Genomic DNA, 25,366 nt, shown 5'->3' with positions numbered 1-25,366 from the left:
GAAGAGAAGAGAAGAGAAGAGAAGAGAAGAGAAGAGAAGAGAAGAGGGGAGTGGAGGGGAGGGGAGGGAAAGCAAGAAAAGTAGAGGAGAGGAGATGATAGGAGAGGAGAGAAGACAAGAAAATCTGTAAACTGTAGATTTACATTCCTAGCAAAATTTTAAAATGTATTATAAAGAGATAGTTAGTGAGCATCTAAAAAAAGAGAGTAATGAGAAAGAACCAGCATAGTTTCAGCAAGGACATATCTTGCCAGATTAATTGTATTTACTTTTTGACAGTCTTACTAACTGTTAAGTCAGGGAATGCTGTATATAACCCACCTAGATTTTAGGGAAATGTCAGATTAAATGTCTCATGCTATTCATTAGGGAAAGATAGAGCTAAATCATAGTAGAATTGGATAGGTTTACCCTTTACCACTGTTGCCATTGTATCTAATTATAATATAATTAGATAGCTTTGCCACTGTTTTTAATGGTGGACTCAACAGGTGGTCATTAATAGTTCCCCTGTCAACTTGAAGAAAGTCTCCAATGAAACGCCCCAGGGAACTACACTATTTACCATTTTTATCAATGACTTTGATAGAAATATAGATGGTATTCATATCAGTTGCACAAAGCTGGGAGAAATAGCTAACATAACTTAAAATGGTCAGGATCCAAAAAGTTATTGAGAGTTTAGAACATTAAACTGAGCCTTATAAGATACTACTTAATAGAGCTAAGTACAAAATCTTGGAATTAGGTTCAAAAAATCATCTTCACAAATATAAGATGAGGAAGTCATGATTTGATGACAACTCATCTCCCCAAATCTGGAAGCCTTAGTGGGCTTCAAGGTCAATGTGAATCAACAGTGTCATATCACATACACAGACACGTGTATGCACGCACACACACACACACATACACACAAACAAATTAGTGCAATTCTGGGCTTTGTTGTTAAGAGAGGCATCACTTTCAATAATAAGAAAGTGATAGCACATCTGTACTATGCCCTAATTAGATCATATCTGTAGTACTGTGTCAAATTTAGGTCTCCACAGTTAGGAAAGACAATTATAAGTTGGAAAACATCCATAGGAAGGCAACCAGGGTGGCTAAAGGTCTTGGTTCCTTGCCATATGAAAGTCCCTGGAACTGTATAGGTGGAAAAAGGGAAACTCAGGGGAGATTTGGTAGTCATCTTCAAATATCTAAAGGGCCACCAAATAGAAGAGAGATTAGATTTGCTCTATTTAATTTCCAGCAGACAAAAGTAAAAACAATGGCTGGAAGGTATAAAGAAACAAGTTTAGGTTTGATGCAAGGAAAAATTCCCTGATAATTTGGATTTTCCGAAAGTGAAATTCACTGCTTTGGGACAAAGTAGGTTCCCTCTTATTGGAGTTCTTTAAGAAAAGGTTGAGTGACTACTTGTAAGGTTAGTTCTAGTGGGGATTCTTTTGCAGGTTTATGTTAGTCTGAGAGTCCTCTTGGGTCCCTTCCAATTCTGAGATTCTGTGATTCTGGGACTAAATCTACTATGTCATTTTTATTATTAAATGAATAAAGAAACACAATAATGGGGATTAAATCATTTCCCAGGATCTCCTTGTTTAGCAACAGCAGGGGAAAAGAGAAAGGAAATGTGTCCTTGTTGTCAAGGAGAAAGGTTTGCTAGCATTTTTAACCAGTAAAGCTCTGAAAATGAGTATATAAAATCAGGTTATTTGGGTGGTATAACTCTCCACACTGAAAATTCTCTGAACAAAATTTTTCTTGGAGATCCATGCCAGTATATCCTTCCTGAGGATGCAATACATGGAAACTGGTAGAACAATTCCTTTGTTAGGAAAAAAAAAAACAACTCTGACATTAGCCATGATGCACTTTGTTCACATTATCATAAAGTGCAATCGTTGTCCATAAATGTTAAAAGAAGACATGGGGAGAACATTTCTGTCACTAGGGAAATATTACTTATCTCCATCTCAAAAAGTGGCCCCAAATTTTGGCACAGAGGCTCACTTTAAAATTGTAACCAAAACGATGTTACTGTCTGATCCCATGCCAACTGACATTATCCTGATTTTCTCCAAGCAGCATATGCCAGAGGTGTCATTCCAAGGGACATGGGCTTCCTCCATTTACTACCAGAGCCCTTTGCATCAACAGCACTCTTTTGCTCACATCTGACCTTTCCTTCCTTGGTTGCCATGTTTTCCAAGATGTTTATTCTTCCACATTAGAACAGCTGGACAAGATTCCTTTTTTCAACTCTCTTTAACTTATGCTTTCCCTTCTCTTTGTTTTCCAACCTGCCAAACCCTAAAAGAATAAAAAAAAGAAAGAAAAAAAACTTATTCCTTCCCTGATCAGAGGAGAAGATTGGATCATATAAGTTATTCCCTTGTATTGAAGGGCTGAACTTGTGGTCTCCATGGCGGTCTCAGCAAGGGACCAGGATGGATCAAAACATACTTCAAATTTTCAAAGAAAACGTCTGCCCAAAGAAATCTTCTTTGATGACTTTAATTTTCTCTTTTTGAGCCTTTGCCGGATTCATAATTTCCTTAATGCAGACTAAAGTACATTGGCTCTGTTCACCGAAATACTACCAAGCTGCTGAGTGAAGAGGAGAGGACAGTTTGGCAATCAGAGGCTTATGTAAAAAGATTTTTGTTTTATACTGGCCTGGTTCTTACATTCATGATTCAGTGCCAATGTGTAAAACAAGCTTCATATATAAACCTTGTTATAATGTTATAATGAAACATCCTGGTCCATTAGTCCTCAAAGCATTAAGCATTTTTTTCCTTGTCTTTTTTTAGCCTAGCTCCTCATAGGCTTGAATGTGGTATATTGCTAAATTAAATTAAATTAAATTAAAAGAAATAAATAAAGCTAGAGATAATAACCACAAGCTTTTCAAACCACCCCATTGCTTCTATGTAACCAAATTATTGGATGAGTTAACTTTTGACCAGCAAGGTCTCTTTCTGATAATAAATGATCTTGTTTTTATTTGTTAGTTGTGAAGGCCAAATAAACTCTGATGGGAACATTATCTGGATTAATTCAAATGCTAAATGATTTGACAACATCTTAAAACCAGGACCAACGTGAATAATCCCATAGAGCTGTCTACCAGAAAGAATCAAATGGGAATGAATTATTTATCTGAATAAAAAGGCAGGAAAAAGATACTGAAGAGACTGAAGTTTGTACTTGGCTCAATTCTCCCCAAGTCCAGGAAATGATAGATGTATGTCCTCCTTGAGAACAGAGGGGGAAAAAATTCCCCCTAATACCCTCCACAATCCAGTCTGCTCCAACAGAACTTGGTTCAGTTACCACCTACAGCCATGATGGGTAGACATAGAGATTCAAATCTTCACCTTCTCATGACATAGAAAAGTCAAGATGTGCCTCCCTCATCCTATACTATTTGGCCCCAAATACATCTCCCCATTTCTAAAGTCCATGTCTATCTATATGTAACAAGTAAAGTGGGGAATTAAAGATATTATCTCAATGGTTCGAGACAGCACCCGTTTTCCCTCTCCCCATACATAACTACTTTGTTTGCTTGAAATTTCCAGATCATTTTGGGGGGAGAGGGGTGTTGAGGTACAATTGAATCAGTTGCCCCAATTCCTTACTTGTTGCTATATGACCTTTGAACATGGAGCTATACCTCTCAAGGAAAGTAATACAAAGCAGCTTTTAAATTCCCTCATTCTGCATCATTCCTTCTGTCCCCTAACCTAGATGGCATTCTATTTTGACCAATGTACTCAGGACAACCCAGGGACAGTATATAGCTGTACAAAGGTAGGAATACACACCCACGAGTTAATGGGGCAAATCAGGCTATTTGCCTGTTAGGTGTTTTCTATACTGTTATAAAAATGTTTCACAATGTCCTTAGAGATGCTCTCTCCTTGCAGGGTTGTTTCAACACAGTACAAATTTATCTTTATCTAAGCTATTCTTTCTATGCCCTTGAGCTTCCTGGGAGCCTCTAGGAGATTATGGGGCTGGCTGTTCTATCAGTGGTCCACTTAAGCATTATTCAAAACAAATTTCCAATGCAATAAAGCCTCTCCCTTTTGTAAACGTAAATTATATTTAATATGCCTGGGAACATGTAAGGCTGCCAAAATCTGAGGCAAGACAGCCTTTATGACTTCAGTCCGTTCTCAGCCCTTGATTACAATTTGATTTCCTTTGGCATCAAAAGACAAACTATTTTAGTGAACAATGCTCTTCCTTTAGCAAGAGTGAGATCTAGTTACTTGGCAAAAGACCTATTCGTTTGCAGACAACATGGCCAACCTCTTAGCAATAGCTGAAACACTGAATTTGATTTAAAGCAACACAAAGTCAGGAAAACAGCTCAAAGTGTATTGCTCACCCGAAGTGGGTGTTGTTTAAAGAGTTAGTTATCATTTAACTAATGTATTTCTTAATGTGTCCTTACTGTGGAATCATAGCCGAGACAATGATGACTTTCACCCGTCCCTCCTTTCTTAACTTTGCTCAAGGCAAAACATTTTACTATGCTATGCCCCCTCATAAAGATTTTTCTGCCTATTGTATTGAGGAAGCCAGTCGATGTTAAGACTTTTTGGTGACTTGCAGTTGCCTTTTTCTTCCCTTTACTTTCTTTATCCTATCAGTTGTCTTTGACCTCTTTGACCTTCCTTCAAGCCTTCTTACCAGCTCTTCTCTATACTTAGAAGTATTTCCATCTTCATGTCAATCAGATTATCTTCTTTCTCACCTTCAAAGTTCTTATGCCCCATCTCTTTCTTAGTCTTTCCTGAATTGCTTGGGAGAGAGTTAAATTATACCTCTGGCGCTTTCATATGAAAAAGTTGACCCACCTTCTTTCATTTTGAATTGTTTTCTGACTTTCATTTTAGCACTAAACAGTTCTTTTTGATGGGGATTCTGGAGCTCAGGGTAGCTCCAGATCATTCACATAGTCAGTATAATTTCCTCTTTGAACTGAGGAGGGCACTAATTACACATACTTCTCAGTAATAAAGAAAGACGACTGTTTCTCCCTTTGTGCCCTGAGACTCTTTTCTCCAACCATCACCATGCCTGAATGGCATGGGTGGTGGAGGCAAGAATAGCAGCAATATTTACTCTTACAGCAAACAATGCTGCATTAGGGATATATCTACTCTCTACCAACCCTGCCCAGAGTATATCTAGAGTAAGGGTTCTTATCATTTTACTTGTTTGTTTATTTGTTTCATGGATTCCTTTGGCAGTTTGGTGAAACCTCTTATTCCTTCTCAAAATAATGTTCTTAAATGCATGAAATAAAATACATAGAATTACAAAGGAAACCAATTACCTCAAAATACTTATAATACATATGCATATGCATATGCATATACATAGACACATATACATATAGACATACACACACATATATGTGTGTATATATATTTATATATATGCTTGTATACATATTAAATGAAGTTCACAGACCACAGGTTAAGAAGCTTTTCTCTATCCAAAGAAAGAACTGATGGAGTCTAAATGCAAATTGAAGCATGCTATTTTTCACTTTATTTTTTTCATATTTTTTTTGTATTCTTTCACAACATGGACATAAAACAAAAAATCAGTCCTGAATCCTATTTCCTTAGGTCTCTGCTAATTAATGTCCAAAATACATTAAGGTACACAGAGCACTTTACATGTATTATCGCATTTGATTATAACACATGGCAGCAATATTATAAAGATTAAAAGCCTCCAAGTCCTAGCAGTATTGTTATCCCCATTTTAAAGATGAGGAAATTCAGACTCAGAGAGGTTCACTGAGTTGCCCAGCATTGTGTGGCTAATAAGTGGTAGATTCAGGAGTTAGGTTTCATAATAGGTTTTTCGACTCCAAGTCCAGAGTTCTTACCCCTATATCACCCTGCATCAGACAAGCTAAGCCCACTTAAGCTAGGAGAGATCATACTAATATGTCCATATTAACCATATTTGTATTTTAACAAAGACATTTGGATGCAATGATTTTAGCCCCAAAGTCTTTGGATTAAATTGATGGAAGTAGAACAGAGAGATGCTTACTGAGGAAAATAGAGTATTTAGGCCTTTCAGCCTTTCTCTGCACAGAGATCACTTTATTCAGGTAAGTGACTTGCCCAGCGTCACACAGATAGTAAATGAATCTCTTTTGGGAAATACAGTTCCAAATGTTCAATAGAAAGTTGGTGATGTGGTACTGGAGTGCAGGAATGACTTGGATCTATAGATCTGAAAATCATTTTCATAGTGGTAATAAATAAGCCTATGGCAGCTGATGAGGTCAGCAAGTAAGAGAATAAGAAAAGAGATAGAGCATTAGAGCGCATTAAATAAAATGTATAATATGGATGATAAACCAACAAAGGAGACTGAGAAATAGCAGTCAGAGAGACAGGAAGAGAATCAAATTAAAGTCATATTACAAAAACCCAGGGAGGGAAGACTATTTAGGAGGAAAGGGTGGTCAGTAGTTTGACCAGATAAGGTCAATCATGTCTCAATTTCTCTGAAATCTGAAATCCTCTGATTAGGATTTAGAAGAAAGCACCAGATTTTGCAATAATTTATAACTTTGAAAAAAACGATTTCTGTGGTGTAATGAAATCCGAAGTCAATTTGCAAAGAGTTTAGAAGAAAGTGAGAGAGAGGAGAGGAAATGCAGGTAGGTAGGTGGAGCTGTAGATAGAGAGTTGGGTCTGGAATAAAGATAACCTGACTTCTCATCTGACCTCATACACTCCCTGGGCAAGTCACTTCCTCTCCTGTTCACTTCAATTTCTTTAGCACGGTGCCTGGAACATAGTGAGTGCTATATAAATGCTCATCCCCTTTCCCAATAAGTGTAAATTTCAAGGCATCTACTGAAAACAGGAGAGAGAAAGCGTGACAGCTTTTGAAGATGGTAGGGTCTAGTCTGTGCCTTTTTTGTCTTAAGAATGGGGGAGACCTGAGCTACTTGTAGTCAGATGGGAAGGATCCGATAGATAAGGAGAGGTTGCAGATTGAGGGTGGGGGTGATTATAGGGGAAATCTGCTGAGGAAAGCAGACAAATGGCTATGATTTATGGTCTTTTAGCAGTTTCCAGGGAGGGTCAAGATATTAATATAGCAGGAAGGGAGACATCAAGGTCAGGAGGAAAGGAGGAACACTGCTGCATGGGAACTATCTAACCACAAGGGAAGAAGTTACTATCAGTTGTTGCTCAAAGTGGACTGTGGACCATAAGCTGCCATGAATTCCAACTAACAATGCTACTGAGCAAAACAGTGAAACTCTTTGTCCTCCCTGCCCAACCTTCTTTGTCACTGAGGAACACTGCAAAAGTACACTCTCCCCAAAGTCTTGCCATTGGATTTTGATGACTCTGGAGGACAGAATGAGACTGATGACTTTGCTGGGCTTTGCCTCACTTAAATCCAATTCATGAGCAAGGCAAGACATCACTCTTCTGATGTGACTGATCCTTTTTTGAGAATGAAGGATGAGCAACCTTCTCCCCACCCTCACTTTGTGAGTCATAGGAGTACTTCGGGAATTTCTCAGCACTGAAAAGTGGACAGGGGATACGGCAGGAGGAAAAAAGTATATACCATTGCCTATCTCAGTGGAAAAAGTTGATATATCTATATTAGATAAAATGTGTATGATTTTAGTTTGCTCTAATTTCTCACATATGAAAACTACAGTGATCTGATCCAAATGGTTCTTGGCTGAATCATTTGGGTACTAACAAGAAAACAAGAACCCAAATTATCCAAATGAGGAGGAACAGAGCAAAGGTGATTGTAACAAACTGTCTTTCTAATATTATCACTCTGCATTGGAAGTCAAAAAGCATCAGTAACAGCATGAATAGCTGAGTAAACAATTCTTTTGCACAGAAGAACAAAAAGGGAGGAAAGGTGGGGAAAGGTCTTCTTTAAGAGGAATACCTTGGGAAGAAATTTTGTTCGCAGATGATTGTGCACTCAATGCAGCCTTTGAGGCTGAGATGCAAACAGATTATGGATCAATTCTCTGCTGCTTGTGCTGATTTTGGCTTGTCAATCAACACTAAAAAAGCACAGGTTCTCCACCAGTCAGCATTACAACATCCATACATGGAACCATCCATTACAGCAAATGGAGAAATTTTGAATACTGTGGATAAGTTCACTTACCTTGGTATACTTCCCAGGGATGTCCAAATAGATGATGAGGTTGAGCATTTGCCAGAGCTAACTCAGCAATTGGGGGGGGGGGGGGCTCTGAAAGAAAGTGTGGGAGAGAAGAGCTATTAGGCTGCATACCAAACTGAATATCTACAGAGCCATTGTGCTGACTTCATTGGTGTGTGACTGTGAAACCTGGACAATCTACCAAGGTCGTACCACTTCCACTTGAATTGTCTTAAGAAGATTCTGAAGATTACTTGGCAAGATAAGGGCACCAAGGACCTTTCTCAAACTTTCTCAAACCAAGCATTCAAACTACTGCAGGGAGTATAACTCCAATAAGCTTACCATGCTGCTCAAATGCCAGACTTTTTGTCTAAGAGACTATTTTATGGAGAACTCGCACAAATCAAGTGCTCACACAGAGATCAGAAAAAACAATACAAGGGCATTCTCTGAAGAATTTTAGTATCGAGCGTGAGACATGGGAGATGCTGGCACAAGACTGCCCACCATGGTGTGCCCACATCAATATACTCTATGAGCAAAGCAGAATCACAGTAGCACAAAGGAACCATAAGATGTGCAAATCTAGAAACATCTCCATTCCAAATTTTCAAACAGACTATTTGTGCCCAATGTGTGATAGAGCCTTCAGAGCTCATATCGGACTGCTCAGGCGCAGTTGAATACAATGTACCTTGACTCCAACATTGTGATGTCATTTGTTCCCCTTTCAGTAAGAAGACAAACAACAATTTATTCCAAACTACTTGCCTGAATTTTAACCTGTTTACGTTGTTTCTCTGTATATTTAAAGGATCTAAACAGATAAATGTCAGACATATAAAATATATATGAACACTTGTAAAACAGCATTATAGTAAGTTCAAAGGAATAAAGGATTTACAATTTCTGAGGAGATGTGAAGCAAAGAAATGCTCAAAATCAGGTGGAATTAACAAGGAAAGAATGTCCAAAGTGAGTTCTGGGTTAGCAGAGAGTAAATTAATTAGATGATAAGCTGATTTTAACTTGAGTTATGTTAACAGATATGAAATAGTGTTTGATGAATGACTATAACCAAAAATAGCTTACTGAGCTGTCATCAAGACTGCTTTTGCCCCTCTCAATTGTAAGCATCAGCAGGTATGTGTGATGATTCAAAGGAAGGGCCTGCTGATACCTCCAAGTCCAAGGATGTGTGCAGAATGCAGAAACTCAAGTAATTCCTCTGGTGCTCAGAAGGAGCTCATTGTTTTCTGAATTTAAAAAAAAGTAGTGAATTCTATAAAGGATTAAGAACAAACTGCTGACAAACTAGAAAAAAACCTTTTCTGAAACCCTGGTGTTTTTTTTTGTTTGTTTGTTTGTTTTTTGTTGTTTTTGGGTTCTTTTAGAAATGGCTCAGTGTATCTTTAGGCATGATCCAGGATACCCATGGATCAAAAGCTGCTCCCAAGACAGCATGACATTTTAAAAATAAAATAGTTTCCCCTTCCATCATGTTGCCTGTTGTATAAAGGAAGAAAAAGTAGTCTAAGCAACATAGCTCAGTTGGTTGCACTTCAGGTTGGATAGAAGTATGGTTTCATATCCATCTTTATTCTTTCTCATTTTTAAGGGCTCAGCTCTATATTTAAATTGTTTTATGATTAAACAGGGCAAGATATTATAAGTAAATGCAATACATTGAAGATAATCATAGCCAAAATCTGTATTATTTGTTAAATACAGTTATTTTGAACATTAAAAATGTGTGATTTAATTATTATACTTTGATTTGATGAGGAAACTGAGGCTGAGAAAGTTCTCTATGTTCATACAATTAGTATCAAACTCAGCAGTTCTTCATTCCAAATTCAGTGCTCTACTTTTCCACTTTCTATCAGTCTGGTTTGTATCACCTTTGTGCCACATAACCCCCCACATCCCCCAAAAAATGGGAGGCAAACTTATTATGAGCTGTTTTTCCCTAAAAAATTGGGCCTCCCCTTCTTCTACATCATTTCTGGCACAGATTCAAGGAGAACCTTTCTCTTCTTCTCAAGCTAGCTTCAAGTCAAATGTGAACCTAAATGAACCAAAAAATTGCCATGTGACTGCTCCACTTGAGTTCATCAACCCAGAAAAGAGTTGTACATATTTGAATGGTGCAACATTAAAGCCTCTGTGACAGTGGAATGGAGCCTATGAATACTCCTGGTAGATCTGACAAAATATATGCTTACATGCTCTTCATTTCTTTCTCTAGTCCCATTCAATTTTCAGGTATGTGACAGAGGTTAAACACAAGCACTGATGTTATTTGCAGAAGACAATGACTGCATTTACAAAAGGAAGCCCCCCTTATATGTAAACAAGTTCTGAAAGTCCTACCTCATTTTTGCACCAGTCTGCTCCCATGCAGGATTTCTGCTGAGAGAGAGAATTAAGTTCAGTGAAATCATAAAAACTCATGAGTTTTCATGAGTCAAAAATTTCCAGGGGAGGGAGGAGTACTGTAAACATAGAATAGCAGAATGTAGGAACCTTATAGATCATCCAGGCCAACCTATGTCAGAATCACTAATCCCCTTTATATCATCCCTAACAAGTGGTTATACTGCCTTGGCCTAGAGATCTCCAATGGCAAGGCCCTTAGTAACTTTCAAGCAATCCATTATTTTTCTAGATATCTCTAACTTTGGGTCTCTGAACTTAAAAAAAAATAGTAACTGTTTTCTAATGTAATAGCCTTCCTTTGAAATGTTATTTACTTTGCATTTTATTTTATGCATTTAGAAACATTATTCTTAGAGGGAGTCCATAGGCTTCACCATACTGCCAAAGAGGTCCATGACATAGAAAAAGTTTAAGAATCTCTGCTAATTGTTAGAAAAATTTTCCTTATTTTGAAATGAAATGTGCTTCTATGATACTTCCATCTTTGGGGTTTTTTTCTAACCTCTAGGGCTAGATCAAAGTTTTTTCCATAGATCATTCATGTAAGTATCCTACAAGGGAAAGTATGTTGGATTTAGAGGGAGACAACCTAAGTTGAAATCCTGGGTCTCCCACTTATCAGAACTTAATCCAAAAGTTACTTCCAGTCCCCTAGTATTCTAGGATTCTATAAAATGAGAAAAAAATAATCGTTGACATTTATATAGCACACTAAAGTTTGCAAAGTATTTCACGTCTATTATCTCTGTTGATCCACAGAACAACTCTGTGAGATAGATGCCATTATTATCTCAATTATCCCAATTCTAAAGCTAAGGAAACCGAGGCTAATGAAGTTAAGTGATTTTCTGACTGTCAGAAGAATGTCTGAGGCAGGTGTCGAACTCAGGTAATCTTGACTCCAAGTCTAAATCTACCCACTATACTACCTAGCCCACCTGAAAATGACAAGAACTAATAAATACTTACACATAAGAAGCATTTTATTAACTGTAAAGCACTTTAAAATGTAGATATTGTGTTACTTAAACTTTCCTATTATCAGTTATCATTGGATTATTCTGCTTGAGGAGAGAATTGCAGGGTATAGGGAGGTGACAGATATTTTTGTCCACAAATAGTTTACAACCTTCTCAATGTGAAAAAGGGGAAATCAAACTGAATATACTCTTACTATGCAAATTCAAGACAAATAATTTATGTAAAATACATGATAAAAGAAAAAATTTCTTTTCCTTTATTACCTTTCTCACTATACTGTTTTCATAGATTATAAAGAATATACTATATTAAGAAACATCAATGAAAATAAAAAATGAAGTTTCCCTCATTGCTTCCCATATCAGTATGACTTTGTTTTATATAATATGTCTTGATTATTAGTGTCTTTATTTACAAACTGCATCCTAAAGGCTTGGAAGAGTTATATTTTTCAGTGACAGAACTAAAAGAGACCAGGAGAGAAAAAAGTCACTAGGTTTGGTAGAGGAAGAAAAAATATATTCCATAGAGATTTGAAATGAGATGGAGAGTTAGTGAGGTGAAGAGATTCAGGAAAGCCATTCTGTTATAGATGACAGGAGGAGATGCAGAGCAAAGGTATCTCTAAGCCACATTGGCAAGATTATGTTGAAGGACAAGAAGCAATAATATCTACACCAAAAGGAGGAAGGAAAAGGAAGGGGATAAATTCAAGTGTAAAAACTCCATTTTCCATGAATATGGTGTTTCAAATGGATTCAGGTGAAAATGTGCCCAATTCTGGAATGAAAGAGATTTTTCAAGTAGAAATATAATTTTCTGTAAGTGTCTGGGGAAATGACTTTTGGTTTTAGGGAGGGAAAAATCAATAAATACAAGTTAGTTTGCTTATACATTGATCCTATGAGGTAATGTTGTTTGTTTCTAATAAAATTTTGAAAATGGAAATTCACCACCATCTTGTGTCACAAAACCATAGTTTTAGAGCTAGAAAGGACCTTAGAGACCATGGAAAATCTAACTTGCTTCTCTATATGCAGGGGAGAGAAATGGGAGTTATTCTTTCCACATTCCAAACCATGGAAGAACAAGAGAGGAACACTCAGGCTGTAATACCAGCTACCAGTGAGGAAAGGGGGTTGCTCTATCACTCATATAGACACATATAACTTTGTCCTGCACGAAAGTAAATAATCTTTCTTGGGGGATTTGTTAATGTACCTCAAGAATTAAAAGAGACTTTTCATGATGATGATGATGATGATAAAATGTCACCATAGCACCTAAAATTAATATATTCCTCTACTGAGTCATTTACAATTATCTAAGACATAAAATTATGTAAAGTTGAGTAATTAAGTACAAGAACTTCCGATGCTATGGTGGATCTTTTTATATGTCAGACCCTTAACATTATTTCCATGTGTAATAGCATTATATATTTATAGCTACATCCGTCTAGTTTTACAGCTCATTAACACAGTGGAAGAGGAGATTTGCACAGTTACTACTTATTGCTCTTATTCACCTGGTCATGGAAGTGGACATATATATCTCAGAAATAAATACCATACTGTTCCAATCTCTTCGGAATCAGTCATCCATTGTACATGCTGATAAATGTCTTTTTGCCTCACTGAGTGAATTTGCATTGTCTAGACTTGGGGTGAGCAGAGAACAAATGAGCAGACATGGAAAAGCTATTCACTGGGGAGATAAAATAAGCATAAAGGATAAAGCAAATCCCTAAACACTTGCAACAGTTGTCAGACTTTTTGGTCTCAGGATCCCTTTACATCCTTAAAAATTATAGCGGATACCCCCCAAAAAAAGAAATTTTGTTATGCGAGTTATAGTTATCAATATTTAACATTGTTAGAAATTAAAATGTTTTAGTAGTATGGTGAAAATAGTTTTGATCTTATGGACCCTCTGAAAAGGACTTATGGACCCCCAACAGTGCCTGGACAGCAGTTTGAGAACCACTGATCTAAAGAACTGTGCAAAGAAGAAAAGCAGAGATTTTTTTTTCAGTGAATAGGGAAAGGAGGGGCATATTTCTAGTGCAAAAGTTAATTCTGATATTCAGTGGTTGAGAAATGCTGATAAAGATCATGCCTACAGGATCCACAGAAAAGTTAATGCTGCTACTCCTTGCTATATATGACTCAGATTGTTTTTAGGGAAGGGATGCCTGGGATTTGAACTTAACAAGGAAAGGGTGAGCCAAATGTTAATCATCTGGTGTCTGCCTTTGCTTACACAAGCTGCCCTTCCATCACTGGGAATCCCTGAGAAAATTAAGGAAAACTGCCTTGTGGGTGTAGCTTCAAAGGCCTGGGATGGACAGTGTACTGCATTTCTTTTCCCAACGGTGTCTAAATTTATCTCCATTGTTTCTTTTTTTTTCTCTCTCCGTACTAAAATGGGACTCTAGCCCAGCGAGGAACAACAATATCTTGACAGAGAACTCTTTGCAACTAAGACAGGGTCATCTACATTGTCTGAACTCCATGTGCATCAGAGATTACACCCAGAGAAAACAAAAGAACTACGCAACAGAAGCAGCCCAAGCCAAGTAAACAAGAGAAAACGTGACTTGCTGTAACAAGCACTTTCCTGCCCTGGTTGAAACAGATGGACAATAAAAGATCCAGCCTGTCTTCAGCCTCCCCCTATGAGAAAATAGAATCCAATGAGCTGAGGTTTCCTAGGGCACAAACTACTCCCAGAGAGTAAGTTAAGCACTTGCAGAAACTACAGGAACTGAAATTTAATAAACACAGCCTCGTTGTACTGAAGGATCCCCTAGCGGCCTTGGAGCATTAAGGCGACTTGCAATTGCACTTGTTCAGTTGTGACTTGAAGAATGAGTCACTCTGTGATTGGGCCCAGGGTCGCCCAATATCCTTTATTTAATTGAAACACTAGGCTCACCAAATAAACAGGTAACCTGATTCAAAGGACCAGATGGTCCATTGCTGTTGTCTCCTCACGAAGACGACTTTTCAGAGATTCATGTCAACTCAGCAGCGGACTGAGTGAGAGAATTTATCCCCCACCTCAGCACCTTTGCAGACATTTCTGTGTGTTATTGCATTTTTCAAAGGCCCATTATATGATATGGCATTCCTAAAATCAAAGATATTCTGTGCCTTTCACAAAAGAGAGAGCCAGCTAAAGCATATGCATTCTTTATTTACTTTGGAGATTTTTTTTTCCTCTCCAATTGTGCACCCTCCATAAAATCCCTTGGCAAATCCACCATGCAAAATAGAAAAGGATAATAAGAATCTCCCCCTTGCTAACCTGCTTCAATCAGCATGTCCCTTGCTCCATTTTTGGATACAATATAGCCATTTACTCCCAGGGGCTGGATCACCATCAAAGCCTTTGGAGGGGTTAAAAACTGGGTCAAAACCACCATGGGAGAATGGGACCACCAATTGGAGCTTTCAGTCACATCTGATTTGGCTGTACTAAGAAGACACCAGCCCTAAAGAACTGTGGACTTTTTGTTAATGCCCAAATATACCGACCTGCCTCCCCTTTGTTCTCTGATACGGCCATCCTCCTGAGCAAATTCCACACTGACAAGCTGAGCGTGACAAGATTATCTTAAACTGATCAGCTGAAAGGAAAGAAAACATTAAAAAAAAACAAAACACTTTTCCTCTTCCTAGTGAAATTGTTAATCATTTTGCTGTTCTTTTTGCTGTTGAGTACTGTCCTTTCACTTAATATATCGTGCAATATAATTTAGGAACTCAAACAATGAGCTTCACAACCAGAATATGGGAGAATTGGAGGAAGGATGAATGTATGCACAGGAGGTCCTGATAAGTGAGAGAACAAAGCTACCAAGATACACTTTCTCATAGCGTGATTGTGGGTCATTTCAAAATCTCAAAATCGAAGCCTCAATCTTAATGCCATTAACCATGTTATTCTGCAGTCACAGCAATTTAGGGGGGAGGAAGGGAGAAGGAAAAGGTTAGTCACAATGGCCCTAGGTAATACTACAACCACTTTTATACCAGAGACAACATTATTTCACTGTGAGTTTCACAAAGGTATGTTGATCCTGTCAAGGTGAGATATTTGGAAACCAATTTGCGCAACTTGACAGGTGGACTGTCTTTGGGACCCAAAGAGGTAGAGCAGGCTAACTAATGTGAGTCAATCAGACAGAAGTCAGGCAAAAGATGTGCTTCAAGAACTCTGGGAAGTACATTCCAAAGTCATTCAACATGGGTGTTGAGTGCTTTCAGATGACAACAGGAAGCAAAGTCTGCTGATGTGCAACAATCAGAGTGACATGGATGGGGACAAACTCAGATGACATCAGAACTCTAGGTCTAAGAGCCCCAACATACTAGCAGGCAGCATCCTAAATCCATGTGAAAGGATTTACCTCTTGTGCATGAAGAGCTGCATTTGGAATTACAGGACCGGGATTTGAAAGTGTTTTTCTGCACATTATGACCTTGGGAAAATCACTTGACTTCTCTGAGGCTCAATTTCTTTACCTGAAAAATGAGGAGCCTAGATAAGAAAATTTCTAAGATCCCTTCAGGCTCTAAAATTCTAGTATCCCTCTGTAGGCTTGTTAGCTGTTCTATTTAGATCTGCTTATATTCAATACACTATCTGCATACAATAAAGTATAGCAATGTGCCTTTCTTGTACATATTTGGCATAGTAGTTGAATGAATCAATGAATATGATTTTTTAATTGATTAAAAGTAGTAGCTATGTCAATAGGTTATGTTTATTAAATAAACTGAATTTTCAAGTTATGCCTGTAAACTCATAGGTACATACTAAACTTCACTTCGCCAGTAACTTGGTTTAGAGTCCCATCAGGACATATTAGTAAAATGCACACATTTTCAGAGATTATGAAATGGCAAAAACAAGAACTAAGTTTAGCCATAGCTGGAAATTCTGGAATCTGGGTCAAATTTATTGAGAGGAGGGGAAGAGGACACCAGAGGCTGGTGAATGCTACCATCACCCCTGACCCTATAATTTCTGAATGGTGTGGTTCCCCAGGCTAGCGGGCAAGTGGAGAGTTTGCCATGGTTGGGTACAGTCATACTAGCATGTTGGGTAAGGTAGGTTCTGGGATGGGGAGAGGAACAGAATCTACAGTGAGATAATGGGGAGAAACTCTTTCTCCCAGCATTGGAACTCTGAACCTCACTTTCTTTCACCAGATCAATACCACACTGTGAATCACTCTGAGAAAGAATCGTTTTGCCCAGCTAGATTTCAGCACCCTCGAAAAAAACACCAGAGTACCCACCTAGTTTCAGTTCTGCCCTGCCCACTTCTACCACTATCATCATAAAAGTGTGACTGTATGTTTCTAAATCATTGGTGCAGAGTCAGTAAAGTCTATGTCCTTCTCAATATATTGGAGTGATGTTTTCCCTCTGACTTGGCACCTATTTCTTCTAAAAATATATCCAGCTGTAAACCAAGCAAGGAAGTGGAAAGCAGTTTTTCTGAGTTGGGAGCTGTGAGGAAATGGGACGTATTTTTTTTTCTCAATTTGATCATTAAGAGTCTTCCTGAATTTGTTGTTTCCTGCCTTGGCCTGTTCAGCTGGTAATAATATCCAATCAAGGGTAGCTAAAGGACACTAACATATTTCAGTGGATTAGATTCAGGCAAGATGCTTTAGCAATTGGTAGGTCCTCTGTCACCACCCCCCAACCCCTGCCAAATCTCTTCCTTCAATAGTGAAGTCAGTGGTGAGATTTAAATCAGTCAGTTATGTATTTCTGTATTCCTTCCCACATTTCCTATTGTCATTGCCCACTATGGCTCGTAACAAAAAGGATTGGGCAACATCTTTGCAGAACTATTGGTTGGACTTTGCAGAACTCTTGGTTGGATTTTCAGTTTAGATTAAAACATCTGCAACCTGATTTTATTTAGCTGTGGCCTAATCTGTTTTAGAACCATGATATGCTTGCGTGTTTAATGGACTTTGAAGATGTAGGAGGCATATAACTCCCTTGGATTGGATGGGTAGGTACCACACACCACTCTGCTGAATTTTATTTTGTGTTCCTTTAACAGAAAGCTCCTTAAAGCAAAATGGAATGTCCCAATAGGTAGTAGATATAAACTTGTCATCGTGTAAACACATATTTGCCACTGAAAATAATTCTTTACATTTTTTTTTGATTTCCCCAGTTTAATAGATGAATAAAAGGAGAAGGCTGAGCCACCTCCAGTTGTCCTGATATATATCTGACCACTGGCCCCAGATGGCTCTAGAGGAGAAAGCAAGGCTGGTGACTTTGCACAGCACTCCTTTACTTAAATTCAATTCACTTAGAGTCATGGCATCACCTTCCTAATGTCATGGTCCTCTTCAAGAATGAAAAACAAACCACAACCTGTGAGTAGTCTAAGCTGCCCCACAGGTAACCAATTGGCTAGTTCCAATTGCGCAACTCCTCTCCTCTCCTCTCTCCACATGGGATACCATGCCCTTACCTGAGGGTGCTCTACCCAAAGGAAGGTAAATTTGGATGACTGAAACCTAAGTGATATCTTGGGGTTTAGTGGCTAGATTTCTTTCTTAAAGACTACTTCCTTAAACCCAAATCACTGGAGCTGTCATTGATTATCCAACAATACATCCTGTCCAAGCACCACTTAATGGTTATTTTTTGGGGCCCAGATGGCTCAGAGTGAATGTAAATAGTAATTGTTTCTCTTTTGGCCAGAAACTCCGAGGGTCTTCCCCTCCCAGTTTTTTTGTTTTGTTTTGTTTTGTTTATTTGTTTGTTTTTTGTTTGTTTTGCTTTTTGGTTTTGTTTTGTTTTGTTTTGTTTTTATTAAAGGGGCCATCCCTTGACTCACCTCTTGAACAGCCCTATTTACTGAATGAGCGTTGCCTTAGTCAAAGTGAGAACTTGAAAAGACCTTAGCTTAAACAAGCCAAGGTCTCCCACTGCATCCTGGGCCATCTCCAGTTGTCCTGATCTATATCTGGCCACTAGACCCAAATTGTTGTAGAGGAGAAAGTGAGGCTGGTGATTTTGCACAACCCTCCCTCACTTAAATCCAATTCACTTGCAAGTCATGGCATCATCTTCCTGATGTCATGATCTTCTTCGAGAACAAAGGACAAACCACAACCACACCAAAGGAAAAGGCATTCTTACCACTTCTATAAAATATGGTAGGTGGGTGGGAGAAACTTTAGGAAACAGGCAGTAACAACTTGAAATACAGAAATTCACATGCGGATTGGTAAGAACCAATAGAAGCTGTGTGATGATGTCAGAGAACGTTTGGTTCTTGCTGGGAAGATGCCATGCTGTGTTACAGAAACAGAGATGTGGTCAGATTCTAGCTGGAAAGGAGTGCCAGACTTGTAATCAAGAAGACCCAGCTTCTAATCCCACCTCAGACACTAGCTATGTGACACTGGTTAAGGCACTTAACCGCTCTAGGTCTGTAAAATGAGGGTGCCGGACTCATTGACTTCCAAGGTCCTTTTGAACTCTAAACTATGATCTGTTTACAAAACAATACAAATTAAAAACCCCACATTGAGCTGCACTAGTTTCTACACTGCTTATCCCTAAGCTTCACCCATCCCTACTGGTCTTTCTGAGAAGATATCAAAAGGCCACGATCTCCAACCTGTAGGACATAAGGTGAGGATACAAACAAGCAAACATCAAGGACTTTTTCTTTTCAGAGTGATAAACAGAAAAGGGGCTTTACACCTACTACTTTAAATATTTATTACTCAGCCCTCTCCAGTCTCTCTTATGGTGGTGATAAAAGATGTAAGACCTGAACCTGGAACAATTTACTAACTAACTTTACTAACCTGAACCTGGAACACCTTACTTAGGAGTAACTACTCTTTAGTCAGTTACTGTGATTCCATGACTGTTTGGGAGGAGGAGACCAATATTCATAAAGAAATTAAGAGAGCAAAATATGACAATTCTCAGGCAAGTTCTAACAGTATGGTATAGAGTATAAGTGTGATTCTTAGAACTAGCCCAGAGTGAATGGGACTTTGTTCCAGTTGCCCCTGTGAGGATGGGGAAACTTACTCTTTTCATGGGATAACATCCTTTTGTGCTTCCTCCTTAAAGTGATTGCCATCCTGTACCTTGATGCAGGGTCTTTTAGAGATGTAGGGCTCTTTGGAGGATAGGTCACTGTCTTTGACATCATTGAGATTTTAATCTGCTGTGGAACTGTTCTCTGAGCAGTCATGTTCCTCTTTTTTGTGTAGCCATGCCCTGTCTTCCCTGACCTTCATGGACTAGCCTCTGTAAACACATTCACTATCTTCCTTATGCCCTGCTATGCCTCCCAGCTGAAATTGCCCCAGATGCAGTCTGCTAGTTATGACTCAAGTATAGTAGGTATAGCAATGAAGAAAGAAGGAAGACTTCACAGGAAGTGGAAGAAAGCTAGAAAAGCTTCTGGAAGGAGATGAAATTTTAGGCTTGTTATCTACCTTTCCCTTTTTACACTTGTTTACAGGAAAGGCACTGTCATTTTATAGCTAAGGAAAATTACACTAGCATAATAGCTTGCCCACAAAAGGCACTCAATAATTGTTTAATAAATTAATGACTATGCAGCTCTTTTAAAGTGATTTAAAGTATTCATGCTACAATGTTTTCAAAATAGCCCTCAAAATTTGCCTTGGTTTCATAAGTTATAAACGTGAACCAATTAGCAGATGTTAAACTGCACTGCATCTTGAAGTATGGATAAGATTTGGATCAGTAAATAGGAAAAGGGAGGGCCAGGCTATGGGAAGATCATGAACTTAAATTAGAAATTACATGGAGACTGTAAAGAAAACCTCCATTTTGTTCTCTGATGCTTTATCCTAGAATGCAAGTGGCCTTGGATTCTCCAAGACTGCCAAGTGAGCACCAGTTTTGGCAGGTCCCACTGAGCTGGAAAGGCTTAGAGGATAGACTATGTCTTTTGCCCAAGGACAAGAATCAATTTCAGAATCTCATCACCAGATCCCCCCCAATAGAATGTAATCTCATTGGGGACAGGAAGCATTTCATTTCTGTCTTTGTATACCCATTGTCTAGTACAGTACCTGCATTTAGTTGTTTGTCCTTTGTTTGGAAGAGGACCAATCACATCACAGGGTGAGGTCTTGACTTTCCTGTGAATTGGATTTAAGTGAGGCAGAGGTACACAAAGTTGGCTTTACTCTCTCTTCCGGAGTCACTGAAGTCCAGTGGCAAGACAAAAGTTAGAAGTGCTGGTGATGGCCCAGGATGCAGTGGATGACCTTGGCCTCTTCACTCTTTGATCAAGCTCTAAGCACTCCACAGAGTCTGCTTCAGCCATCTTCATGGATGTTGGAACAAATTGTTCTTATCTACCCATTCCTCTAGGGGAAGTCTTTCCATGCTAGGGATAGCCATTCTTCTAACTCATTGAAAGGTCTGAGACCTGTCAATTACCCTCTGGTTTAGCCCATCTGCCACTGCTGCACATGCTACAGCTCTGTGGAGCCACAAGTGAGAGGTGAGTGCCAGATGGACACCAAAGTTGAATGAGCAGCCCTGCAGAGGGCTGAGTAAGCCTTCACACCAGAGATACTACCCAACGTACATACAGTAAACACTACATAAGTGCTTGTAGAATGAGGGGGTCTTTTGTGGGTAGGGGGAGAAGGGGAAGAACTCAAAGATCACCTTTGAATTACTGAAGCATGAAAACGTATATAAGCAACTCAGGGGGTTCTTTATGACTGGACCAAAGGGTCTGTGTAGAAGAGTAATGAGAAAGATTAGATAAGTAGGGGGGGACATTATAAAAGGTCATAAAAGAGAGGGAGGGAATTAGATTTGACAATATGTGTAATGGGCAGCTAATGCAGTTATTGAGCAGTAGAATAATGTAAAGAAAAAGTGTTTTGGAAGATTAGTGTGCCAGCAATATGTAGAATGGATCAGAAGAGGAAAAGACTACAGGTTAGGTAAACCCAAGAAGAAGTGATGAGGTAACAGGTGATGATGAAGGTCTGAACTTGGATAGCCACAGTCACAATGAAGAAGAAAAGGGAAAATTTTAAGGAAGAATCAGCAGAACTTAGTGACAGCTTGGACACAGAGAGTAAATTAAGAAAGGAGTTAAAGTGAATTTCAAGATTTCTAGCCTGGGAGGATAGAATTATATGTGTGTCCTTTGAGATAAAATGGTGGAGGGAAAGATCTAGTTTTCCTTGACCAAAAGTCCAATATGAAGCAAAAGTATATGATTTCCAAAAAAAAGTTAACACAGTATCCAGCTGTATTTAATGTAATTGAAGTTGCCTAATTCTGGGAAAAAATTCTTCTCTGTAGTAGTCAGGCCAAATATCAAATTCTAGATTTGCTGACAACCTGTGTTTTGTCATCAGAAGCTGATCACAATGGTTAAGAGTGGAAACTACACCATATTCAGAGCAACTGAAAACAGGGAATTGTTTATCTGAAGAAGAAAAAACAGAAAGGATCTATGACAGTGATCTTCAAACATATGAAGAGCTGTTATGGTGAAGAAAGAAAAAACTTGCTCTCTATTGACTCAGAAATAGAATTAGCACAATTAGGTTTAAATTACAGACAATAGTGTGGCTTCTCAGGACAGCGAGCAAGTGAACAATCTGCCATGGTGGGGTAGAGTAACAGTAGTGTGTCAGATAGGATGGGCTCTGAGGGGAGGGGGATACTAATAGAACCCAATGAGGGCAGTAGCAACCCAGATAAGGAGGAGGTGTTGATTTGGGTTCAACATGAGACAAAATGCTCAATATTAGAAATGACAAATTTGCCTTTCCCAGAAGTATTCAATGAAAATGAAAAATAACTCATATTTATAACATGTTAATGTTTATGAAGTGCTTTTTTTTTCTTTAAAATTATATGAAGTAGCTAGTAAATTTTTATTATCCACATTTTTACAGATTGGGAAATTGGGGCTGGTTAAGTGACTTGTTCTTGATTTTAAAGTTAATAAGAATCTAAGTCAGCTATGCAGTAGAAGTTATATTATATTGTCAGGGATAAAAAGAAAGGATTCCTACACTTGGAGGCACTAAATAACCTGCAGCTGAGATCCCTTCCAACTTTAAGGTTCTTTTGCTATATGAGGTAAGGAATTTGAAGATGGGAGACATCTTGGAATATATATTTGATTTTAGATAGATTGAGTGTGAGGTTAATGTGGGAGATTTCAATTGGAGATATGTTATAGGTATTGTGAACTATGGGATTGTAACATGGGTAAATTGAAAGTTAGAGATACAGATCTAGTTGTTGCCTATACTGAAATGGGAAATTAAGAAATCTTTAAGGGACTGTTCCATTAGAGTAGAGGTGAAAATAGTGAATGTAATGGGGAAAGAGAAAAGAACTGAAGATAGTAATTGAGAAACTCCCATAGTTAGAAGTCAGGAGGAGCTACTAGTAAAGGTGATGGGATTGGGGAGAAGAGAATAACTTTCATGTTATGGAAACCAAAAGAATAAGTTTTTCAAAGGGGGGCACAATAAAATGTAGATAAGACAAGAATAAAGAAAAATCCACTGGATTTGGCTAGAATGTCATTGATAGTGGATTAGAGAAGACAGAACACAGATGACAAGGGATCAAAAAGGAGATAGGAGGAAAAAAAGTAGTGGCAGAGTAACATATAGGTATAACCTCTATGAACAATGGCTAAAGATACAAAAAAAAAGGCATACTTCACAATGAAAAGGACCTCTGGTCACATTCAGTTCACCACACATTTATCTTTAAATATGCAGATGTTCATAAAATAGTATGATGGATTAAGAACTGGAAGACTTTATAGATTATCCAAGCCAATGCCTTCATTTTGCTGAGAAGACCACTCATGCCCACCGAGGTTAAGTAATTTGCCCAAAGTCATGCAGGCAATAAGTGACAGAGACAAGATTCAAATTCAGATCCCCTGGTGCAAAACATAACAGTCTTTCCCCTCTGCTACACTATCTTGCATTAAATATCATATTACCCTTTTCAAATTAAGTCCCCACTGTATATTTGTGATTCATATTTAGCTTGTTTACTATTCTGCACTCCACACACACCCCTAAGAACCTTTTAGGTGTTTCTTATGCAATGCTAGTCCTGTCCTTTCTTAAATTTGAGCAACTTGGTTGTTTTTCCCCCATAAGCAAATTATCCTATACTTGTCCCTTGTGGACCTCTCTTCTTTGAATCTAATTAGTTCTCAAGCTTGTCATTGCCATATTGAATTTTCATTCATTCTTCAAGGTTCAAATCTCTCCATTCCATCTGAGGTTGCTGGAGACTGTATTGAGCATGTGCTTTATTTCATAATTTAAATCATTAATGAGAATGGTAAATAGTTCTTTCAAATGAGTTTAATTCATTTGAAATATGGATCACTGGGTTTGGGGATTATACCATATGTAAGACAGAAAAAATTCTGTGTTGGGGAAGAGGAAAAATATTCCAGTTTTGGACTAGCAATTCTTGCAAAACAGGGCTTGAAAGAAATTAGCTCTACCTAATTGGGTAATAGGCCAAAGAGAACTTAGTATATTTGCTGATGATCCCTTAGCATAAGGATATGATGAGCAGAAGATAGTACTGGTGACTATGGATGAGGACACACAAATTTATCAGGTCTCATGACTGAAAGGAACTGTGTGATACAATGGAAGGAGCCCCGACCTGAGTCTCAATAACTGAGTTCTAATTCCATTATGCCATTAAGTTGATGTGTGGTCTTATGCAAATGATTAACCTCTCTGAACCTCTTTCCTCACCTGTAAAATAGGGTCACTAGATTAAGATGATCTCTGAGGTCCCTTCTGGTTCTAAAACTCGCTTCTATTATTTTCTGAAAATTATTTGTAAAGTTAGTTTGTTGAATTTAGAAAACCTTTCCCTACAGTATTCTAGGTCCATTTCTTTTCTCAAACCATGTAAGTAGAGAGGAGTCAAATGCAAGAGATATTATTATGGACACTGAAATGGCAAGATTTGGGAATTTATTGGATCTTTGGAGTGAGGGAAAGTGAGGACTTGAAAAGTATCCCATGGTTATGAATCTTAGATACTAGAAGATGGTGGCACTTTCAGCAGAAAAAGGGAAGTTTAGAAGGGAAGTGTTTTTGTGGGAAAAAGAACGAGTCGTTTTATGTTAGTTAAGTTTGAGATGTCTCCAGAACAATTTGTTTGAAGTATCTACTAGACAATATGGGACTGAAACTAACATATTTATATAGCACCTACTATGTGCAAGGCACTGTGCTAAGTGCTTTTAACAAACATTATCTCATATGATGCTCACAACAACCCTCAGAAGTAGGTACTATTATTATCCCCATTTTACAGATGAGGAAACTAAGGCAAACAAAGGTTAAGTGACTTGCCCAGGGTCACACAGCCAGAAGGTATCTGAGGCCGGATTTTAACTCAAGTTTTCCTGACTCCAAGACTGGTGCACTACTCGCTGCTCTACTTACCTAGTAAAGAAATAGTTGTATTTCTAAATCCATGCTCTCCACTTTTAGATCTCAGCTACCCCTAGGAGCTCACACCTCCCTTTTCCTGTACAAGAATGGCCTCCATAGAGGAATACCTTTTTTGGAGAAAGTGATGCCAATTCTGTGATACAGTGAAACAATTCTATCCTGATTAAAATCACCATAGGTTCCCCATCTGCCTTC

The sequence above is a fragment of the Vombatus ursinus genome, unplaced genomic scaffold, assembly GCF_900497805.2.
Source record: "Vombatus ursinus unplaced genomic scaffold, bare-nosed wombat genome assembly UNPS02014781.1, whole genome shotgun sequence".
NCBI classification, from domain to species: Eukaryota; Metazoa; Chordata; class Mammalia; order Diprotodontia; family Vombatidae; genus Vombatus; species Vombatus ursinus.
Note: the sequence above shows the minus strand (reverse complement) of the source record.